General features: G+C 41.6%; 1 long non-coding RNA gene across 1 annotated transcript; it reads right to left on the bottom strand.

Annotated features, from left to right (window-relative positions):
- Positions 1–1,018: 1,018 nt before the first annotated feature.
- Positions 1,019–4,569, bottom strand: LOC309361834. The gene is made up of 2 exons (XR_014164662.1): positions 4,488–4,569; positions 1,019–2,638 (listed from the first exon to the last, which is right to left on the bottom strand). It is a non-coding gene; the product is annotated as an uncharacterized lncRNA (long non-coding RNA).
- Positions 4,570–9,928: the final 5,359 nt, after the last annotated feature.

The following is a 9,928-nucleotide window of genomic DNA, read 5'->3' as shown; positions in this document are numbered from 1 at the left end:
GCTAAAACAAAAATAAAATAAAACATCACGGGGACATTATATTTAGTAAAGCTGTAACAAGTCAGAAACTCATTGCCTCTTATTTAATTAAATATGAACTCCAAAGAATAATGTATCTGTATCTGTATATTTATAGATAGATATAGATATAGATAGATAGAGAGAGAGATAGAGATGATATAGAGATATAGAGATATAGAGATAGATAGAGATAGAGATAGAGATAGGTAGAGGTAGAGGTAGAGGTAGACGTAGAGATAGATATAAGGTAAGGATGCAGAGGAGTGGTGAGAGGCACCAGCTGGGGAATCCCCAGGGGAAGAAGGTTCAGAGCCATGAGATCGGTGGTGGGACAACAATGGGGAGGGGTGTCAGATGGAGAAGATGCAGAAGACTGGCAGGAGGAGGTGTCAGAAACTGAAGCAGTAAGAGGGTTTAGTGAGCAGGAAGAGGCTGTGGCAGAGAGCAGTCCAGATTCAGAGACAGAAGCAGAGAGGGACGAAAAGGCAGAGTGGAGGCAGGCTGCTGAAGAATCCAGGGAGTCTCCTCCTCCAGCTGTGACCAGCTCCCTCCCCCCAGTCTTCCAGAACATGCAAAGAAATGAAGGTGGCAGAGCAACAAGGAGCTTTAGGCTGCTGGGGAAGGAACCTGGGGGGGGGGAGCCTTAGAGAGTGGTGGGAAGGCAGGGAACTTCAGTCCTCGCAATTGCTTCATTGGGGCAAAACCTACTGAGACAGGTTGCTGTGACCACTAGGACTGAGCTGTTTTGTTTCTTTGAATAAAGCATTAACTCCACTGGTTTTGGGTGTTTTATTGCTGACCTACACCTGACTCCAGCTCCTGACACTGTAGCAGAAAAAGCACCTGAACTGAATACGATGCTTGATTATAAAAGTGTTCCTCCCATTATGATATATTGTTAATGCTCTGTTGAAAAAATAAGCAATTTTTGATCACTAGTTTTGATATTTATATTCTGACAGGTGCTGTGTCAGAAACCCTGAGATATTCTAAAGGCTTAGAAGATGAATGTCAGACTGTTTTAATATATGTCTATATCTCTTTTGCTAGGAGCAATATATATTTTCTTTATAAAATACATACACAAAGACTTGAAATTAGGGGTGCACCCACACACATATAAATGACCTAGTTCAGAGATGCCACAGGTGTTTTTCTCATCCATGCAGTAGAACTATACCATGTGTGGGCTGCTCCATATATTTCCATAGGGTAAGCATATCTGTTTATCATTCATGTGTGTTTACAGTTCTATTCAAAATAAAGTAATTGGAATTTGTGCCAATGAGCCCTAAAGACTTAGCAGATTGAGGGGGGTGGAGTTGGTCTCTGAGGACTGTCACATTCTGCCCAGTTTGAGGTGTGTCTGTGTGCTACAGTTTTGTTACACTTTTTCAGAGTGAAACCAATTGGTTTCCCCCTCTATACTAGATAAAAATAGTAAGGGTATTCGTAAGATTCAGATAATTTAAGTTTGAAACTCAAGTCTCCCTCTAAAGGTAAATGCAAGGATTGCGGGGTGAGGGGGGAGACTCCTTTGTGACTAACAGGTCTAGCTTGTAATCATAGGGAAATAATTTACCAATATTTTCCAATCCCAGCGCTTGGGGGGGGAGGGGAGGAGAATAAAAGATTTGCAAGAGTGAAAATTATGTCTCTGTGCTTTGGGAAGATACTAGAATGGGGAACCATTTCACAAGTTACAGGTCTAGCTTGTAATCAGAGGAAATTATTTAACCCATGAAGTTCATCCCTTTGTAGCTATTCCCACCCAAAAACATATTTAAATGTGACTAGGATATATGGCCCTGGTCCTATTTGTCTGCAGTTTGAAAGTTGTTCTTGTTTTACTTAAAGGCACTTCTCTTAGGTTTACAATTTGCAGGTCAAATACCCACAAAACTCCAGGCTAGCCATTTAGCAGGTTTTAGCCACTGTGAAGAGGCCTGCAAATTTCACCCACTTTGCCATTTTTCAATAGTGAATGGAGTAGGTGGGAGAAATGGGTGCACCCTGTCCGTCTGGCAAATCTCCTGCAGCCGTCCTTCTAAAAATGTGCCCGGTTCATGTTATGAAAAGCAGGCAGTCAGCCTCCAGCTTCTTCAGAGAAAGTTGGTCATTGGGATACTCCAAGGTGATACAAGTCTGGCCCGCATATCTTGGTGCCCCACCGTGCCCAGTAGAATTTTGCTTGATGTTAGGACACAACAGCCAGTATCAATGCTATCCTCAAATATAGTGCTTGATTTTTCATGTTCTGTTGTCTGCATAGCTCCATCCCCAGCTCCATTTCTTGGTCATATGTGAGTGTGATGTAATCTTGGGAAAGTTTCACAGAATGTTGGAAATGGGGAAATGTCTCTGTGCAGGTGCCATGTGTGGCGAGTCATTGCTGGTAATGGGTTGCTGCATCACAGAATGACTTCCTCCACCCAGACCATTGGCTATCCTCAGCTAGAAGGGTTTCGATGTATCCTATTCAGGTTGCAACTTGCCCCAGAAATACTAATCTTCATTGGCAGTGACTTCTAGCTCCATGTTCACAGCTCCTGGCTACCTATTTCTCAGCTCTGAAAAGAACTGTGTGTGTGTTTCCTGTAAGAGAACCAGGAGTTTCCTAAAAAAAGAAAAAAGAAAATAATAATTAACAATCCAAAGATAGCCCTTTCTCATGAACATAAGGGAGCAAATGAGTAGAATGGATGAGCTCAGGGGACTGATTATTACCTATGGTACATGATGTTACTCAGCATAAGGCTAATTCACCAGTATAATTATAGTACATCTGGGCGAGAATGATTTAGTACAGCATCCCAACATGCAAGCCTCGTAATTAAGAGAGAATGGGATTTGGCTACTTTTAGAGTACACCTTTCCAAATTTTTGTTTGATCCAGTTGGCACCAGTAGCAGCAAATTTAATATGAGAGGAAGGCTTACAGGGCCGTTGTATTATATTTTCTTGGACATATTCAGAATGTAGTGATTTAATTTCAAGTGGGCCAATTTCTCCTTTCCTTAAAAAAAAAAGTGCACCATCCAGCTGCCTTCAGAGGGATTTCCTGGATATAATTACAAACTCATTGTGGCTGCATGCCTGAATGTGTGTGACAGTCTCTTTACTTTTAATATATACATTATCAACCTGAAGCTTTTTGAGCCAGACAGCAGCCAGACCAGCAGGAGAAAAAATGTGTTCAGATTAATTCTTGTGCCAACAGTTGGGTATGGGCACCTAAATCTCGTTGACTGCTGTGGAATGTCAGGATTATAGACTAACAGTCTGTTCCTAATCATGTTTACTTGGAAGTAAGGCCCATTGATTTCAGTAGGATATATTTCACAGTATTTGGGGGGGGGGGTTGTAGGCTTGTGAATAATGCATTCATTGGAAGAATGTTACACATCCCTCTTTCCTGTGGTTTTCCACCCTCTCAAATCTAGATTTTTGATGCTGGTTTGGATAGCACCCAGGGGATCATATTGACCTACCTCCATTTTAGCTCAGATGATTAGAGCATGGTGCTGATAATGCTGAAGTCACGGGTTTAGGCCTACCTGCATATTCCTGCATTTCAGGGGGTTGAACCAGATGACACTTGGGGTCCTTTCCAACTATAGAATTCTATGATTCTATTGTTCTATGCATGCAGCTCACTCATCATACATGCCTACCCAATATAGAGTTGTTTGACTGCTTTGATCTGTGGAACTGATACTTATAAGTGGCACCATCAAGGAATCAGTCATTCAGTTGTGGCAGCATGTATGCTCTGGAACTTGCTGCCCATTGATATTAGGAAGGGGCTTTTGCAATATCAGCGATGCAGGTGGCGCTGTGGTCTAAACCACTGAGCCTAGGGCTTGCCAATCAGAAGGTCGGCGGTTCGAATCCCTGAGACGGAGTGAGCTCCCGTTGCTCGGTCCCAGCTCCTGTCAATCTAGCAGTTTGAAAGCACGTTAAAGTGCAAGTAGATAAATAGGTACCACTCTGGCGGGAAGGTAAACGGCATTTCCGTGTGCTGCTCTGGTTCTGCCAGAAGCGGCTTAGTCATGCTGGCCACATGACCCGGAAAAACTGTCTGCGGACAAATGTCGGCTCCCTCGGCCAGTAAAGCAAGATGAACACCACAACCCCAGAATCCTTCGCGACTGGACTTAACTGTCAGGGGTCCTTTACCTTTAACTTTGCAATATCATTTTTTGGTGCTTGCTACGAATGTTTAGGCAACCCTACTACCCAGATATTGACATGTATTGCTAACATGTAATTTTATTTTTAACATTGAATTCTATTTTATAATGCCTATTAAAAAAAAAAACACCTGCTGATTTTACTTATATTTTGAAGGAAATTAGTTCAGCTTACCTTTAAAATCTGATTCTATTATCGGAGGTTATGATGATTAAGTGGCTCACATAATAATAATACTGTAACAAAGCAACATAATGAGAAAAACTAAATACAACAACATGAGACAAGTCTGAGGCAGGAAACAATACGAGGCAGTTGGTCCCTCATAACTGGCAATCTTAACTGAACATAAAGGAAAACACACTTGAGGGAGGGGCTGATTCCAGAGGAAAAGACACAAGCCCCGCCCACCAGATACCAAACATTCTACTGATCAAATTAGGCCCCACTGTTTTTCATACAGTGACAATACCCAGATTATGTGTGTGTGTATATTTTTTAAAAATGTAGGATATTCCCCGCAATGTATAAGAATTTACTGATAATCTTAATATCTGAAGGGTAAGTGTGTGAAAGTGTGTGTGAAAGCCTTGAGAAAGTGTGTGAGAGCTCATACATTTCATAATTGCCGATTCAAAACCTAAAATAAACTCAGAAGAACATATTGTTTATTCTATAGTGTGTTCTTGTAGGTCTCTGATTCAGTCTCTAGCATATCCAGGTAGGCTGGGAAAGGCTCTTTGGCTCAAACCCTGGATAGCTGCTGCAAGTCAGTGTAGGAATTCCCCACACTGTTGCCGTTGTCTGCAGCTGTTGTTCAACTATCATCTTTAGCTACCAGGACCAGTGGTCAGGGATGATGGGATTTTTAGTGCAAAAACACTTGAAGGCCCTGCTGAGTGTGGATCTACCCTTCTTTTGCATGCATGAAACTAATCAACTACATTACGCCTTGTCAGTTAAATGCAGCTTACTCCTTCAAATTTTAAAAAGTGACAGTTCAGGTCACCTCTGTCTTTCAGAAAGCTAGAGGGAAATCTAAAATGTAAGGACAGAAAAGAATGAGAGTTCACTTATGAACAAACATGAAAAGGAAACTTAGAAGGCTACATTGCAATTGTGTAGAGGTTGTGTATAATTGAATAGGCCATGTAAATTACGGTACCATATGTACCAAGAGTTCATGGAGAATTATGTGGTTTTTTAAAATGTGCATTTATGCTTATTTTCTATATACTGACTATGGCATTGCTTTGATTTGTTAATGTCATATCAGATTTTTGCCATCGTTTTATATTAGCATATGGTTAATGTGCTATGAACGTTTGCCATCATTCTGATCTACTTCTATTACATACTACTTTTGCACATTTGCAATTTGGCCTTATAAGTGTTGCTGCTTCGTGGAGAGGGGAAGAATGTCAAAGAATTCCTACGAAATGGAAAAGGAAGCAGAAGTTGTTGCAATTCAAATACTCATCTGTGGTCAGGAATGGAAATCAGTCGAGCAAATACAACCAGTATTCATTAATATCACCATTGTGCTTTTTGAAGCCCACATATGATACGTAATTAATGACTTTTAAAAAGTGGTTTTGACATTTCCTTTATCTGGAAATGATTGTTAAGTTATGCAAATGGTTAAGTGACTTATGTAGCTCATGTTATGTAGCTCATGCTTATGTTAAATAGCAGACGACTAGACAAGTATTGTAGTATTTGGTGGGAAATGAATTGCAGCAGAATGGAAACAGCACTAATTATGACAAGAACAGGTTTGAACAGAAATCGCTACCTTATTACATCCCTAGGCGATGATGCCTTTCAGCGTGTGATGGCCTGAGGCACAACCTGAATTTTGAGCTGCAATTTTCAGAGATATAATCAGCAGCCTTTCTAAATAGGGCACAGTCTCACACCATTCATCTTGCCCCTATTGTGCAGAATGGCTTAAAGATGGAAGGGCTGGTTCACCATTAGAGTTAAGGATATAAAAACCTTATGATGGGGAAAATGAGTGTTTGCCTGGGGCTTGGAGGAAGAAATCTATAATAAAACAGCTATTGATTTTTCACTCAGCATTGCTGAATGTTTCATTGAAAACTAGCCTTGACCCATCATTTGAATTTTCAATTAAGGAAATGTGCTCTGTGACCATATTTGCTATCGCTTTCCAAGGATATTTATTTGAGTTGAGTGACATTTTTCTATTTTTTCACCCATTGTTGGCTTTGCACAGAAGTTCACCATTTTGTAAAGAAAGCTGCAAGTGCTAGGCTATGTTAGGATTTTCCAGTGCAGTATTGGGTAAATTTGGTTTATAAATGATTATTAAATATATGTTCGCAGTAATTTCAGGATGAACATTTACTATGACATACCATTGAAGGTTTTAAAGTAGCTCATTTATATGTAGGTATGTAGGTATACAGAAGTCTTAGGCAAGGGAAATACTATAGCCAGTAGTATAGTGTTACACTTAGGCTATGTACCGGAATGAGCTATGAGCAAACAATATTGAGTTCAAATTTCTGTTCAGTCATTAACTCACAATGAGGCCATATTACTAGGCCTGAACTGTTTGCTTCAGTATATCCATCATAATCATCATCTTGGTCTACAGAATTTTTGTAAGGATTACTTGGTGAATGCAAGTGAAGTGTTTGGAGCCAATATGAAAAAAGCACCCTCTGCAAAAGGACCTAGTGTGTGATGTAAGCAATGTCTAACTACAGTGGTACCTCGGTTTACGAACTTAATCCGTTCCGGAAGTCCATTCTTAAACCAAAGCCATTCTTAAACCGAGGCGTGCTTTCCCTAATAAGGCCTCCCGCCGCAGATGTCCTTCTACTGTTCTGCTTCCATTTGTAGACCGAGGTAAAGTTCGCTAACTGGAACGCTACTTCCGGTTTTGCGGAGTTCTTATACCGAATAGTGTGTAAACAGGGCTGTTCTTAAACTGAGGTACCACTGTAATTGGAAAAAAGTTCTCACAATGCAATTACATTTAGTACCTGTAATGGTTATATGGGGTTGTTCGTGCGTTAGTTGCCGCCACTCCTGGCTAGGTTGCCTGGTTAAACCTTTTCTGGCTGGACAGCCCTTCACTTCGTGGCTGTTCAGTCGCTAGCAGAATCCGTAAGTGGGCGTTTCTTGAACTTCTTCCAGCAAAGAAGTTCTTTGACGCCAAGTCTACGCCTACTTTCCCTGCGCGGAAGTCTTCTGCGCAGGGTGGGTGTGGGTAGCGGAGGACCCGTGCTCTCCCCGCTGGTCTCTGGCGAAGAGTCCTGGAGCCCCCTTGCCGATTCCCCCATCTGCCCCCCTTTATCCCTGGTGTTACGCTGATTTCCTTCCCCAGCCGATGAGCTCCCTCTCTCCCTGCTGGGCCCTTCTCCAGCATCGCTTGGGAGCCTTGCCTCCACCTCTGGCTCCGATGTCAGTTCCCTGACAGTACCCTATGTATTTGTATGTGGGCAATTGCCAAGCAGTGGCAGGTGACAATAGATGATGTTTTACATCTTACTGACAAATTGTAAACAAAGCATGAGATCCAGATGGCATCCATCTGAGTCTCATAAAGAGCTCAAATGTGAGATTGCCTCACAAAGAGCTGGTTGGCCACCATGCAAAATATAGTTCTGGACTAGATGAATTTCTGATCTAATACAACAGGGTTCTAATTATATTCTTAAGTACTAAGCAAAGTAAAGGTAAAGGGACCCCTGACCATTAGGGCCAGTCGTAGCCGACTCTGGGGTTGTGGCGCTCATCTCGCTTTATCAGCCAAGGGAGCTGGCATACAGCTTCTGGGTCATGTGGCCAGCATGACTAAGCCGCTTCTGGCAAACCAGAGCAGTGCACGAAAACACCGTTTACCTTCCCGCCGGAGCGGAGTATTTATCTACTTGCACTTTGACGTGCTTTCGAACTGCTAGGCTGGCAGGAGTCTTAAGTACTAATGTGGGTCAAACCAGGGACACAAGCAAAAATTAAAAAATAAGTGTTTCACATAAGGAAAGAGAAAGGAGAGGGCAGAAATTTGGGGGGCAGGGAGGGGGAAAGTGTAGGAAGAAGAACACTGCATCCTATGTAGCAGACTTTGAATTCTAGCCTAGAAAAGGTTGACATCTACTGATCAATGATGTCTAGGAAGACGAGGAAGATACCAGAGAACAAGTGGAAGTATTAAGGATCTGGAAGAAGGGTGAAAATCCCAGGCTAGTATGTCTGAAGCTTCCATGCCAGTCTGACAAAACCTTTTCAGAACATCTCATGTGTACACTGATGGCTTATCCACACTTACCTTTCTTCTACTTTTTCCAGGCGTGGTCCACACTGTAAAGTGCTGTATCTAAGTGCCCTTAATGTTTCCTCCAGAGCTTCTTCCACAAAAGCCTGCTCTTTAAAGCTAAATCAGAGCAAGCAGCAATCTGCTTAAAACCTTTGCTCCGAATGTGTGCTAAAGAGCAGGTTTTTGTGGGGAAAGCTCATGGCAAAAAAGAAAAGGGGGGATGCTTGGATGCAGAGATTTTAAGAGTGGACCTGTGCATCAAAAGCGTAGGGCAAAATATAAGTGTAGATAAGCCCTGCATGGCTGAAGAGAGGATTGGGACCATGCCCCACCCTTTTAACTTTGCATGTGCCGCTGGCCCAGCTCTTTGCCAGATTGCACATTCGGAGTGACATTTGAAAAGAAATGGTAGAATGTATCCATGCATAGGAGTTGCATATGACCAGGATTCCTATATGATGCTGTATGTGTGTATACCAATCACATAGCACACCTACAGGTGTATGCAAAAAAGGTGCTCCTTTCCAGATGTTGCTCTGAACACACACACCTCAAGGGGAAAGCAGCACCCCCCCAAAAAACAAGCGTATACTTTGAGAAGGTATGAAGGAGGCATTTGGAAGTAGCCTTTTCCATAAAGGTATGTAGTCCCTAAACAAAGATTGCATGCTTTATGGAGAAGGATCAAGAGCTTTCATTGAACTGATGAATGTGTAATGCAAAAGCTCTTGTTGAAATCATTACAAGATAGCCTTCTGCTAAATAAGATTTTCTACAAGCATATAATGACTGAATACAAGACACCACAGAATTAACACCCCAGAGATTATTTTAAATTGAAGTGTATGAGCACAGACAAAACAACAGATTTGCTTTAATTTTTTAAAAAAGGTAATCATGTTTATGTCAGGTGGAATTAAATTGAAGGCTGAGATGTTTCAGAGTGTTTCATGTCCTTCAAAGGGACTCAGTTCCCATTGACTTCAATCACATCTCACTTTCTTAGTGTCTTTTTGAAGAGGCGGAACATTTTTTCCTGTATAGATAGGGACCAAAATGTCCAGCTTGCTGAAATCAGGTGGCCAGAAATCCGGTTAAGGTTTCTACAAACACTATGTAACTTCCCTGACTTTATTCCAGCTGCCACTGGGCCAATCTGAAGAGCGGGATGACTTCGCTTTAAGAATATAGAGGAGGCCTTAGATAACCCCATTATATAATTTGGAAATGAGAAGAAAGCACTGAGACAGATTTTTAAAAGCAGCAAAACTGAAAATTAGCACAAGAGAGCACAGTCAAGTCATCTCAATCTGCTCCGTGTTATATAAAACTAATTTAGGAATTACACACATGAGGTATGCTTACAAATGATCTTAATTACAAACTAATTACAATTTGGTTCAGCTAATCAGATGATCAGCC

The sequence above is a fragment of the Podarcis melisellensis genome, assembly GCF_964234715.1.
Source record: "Podarcis melisellensis genome assembly, chromosome: Z".
In the NCBI taxonomy this organism is placed as follows: Eukaryota; Metazoa; Chordata; class Lepidosauria; order Squamata; family Lacertidae; genus Podarcis; species Podarcis melisellensis.
This window is presented reverse-complemented; position numbering and strand designations above follow the sequence as displayed.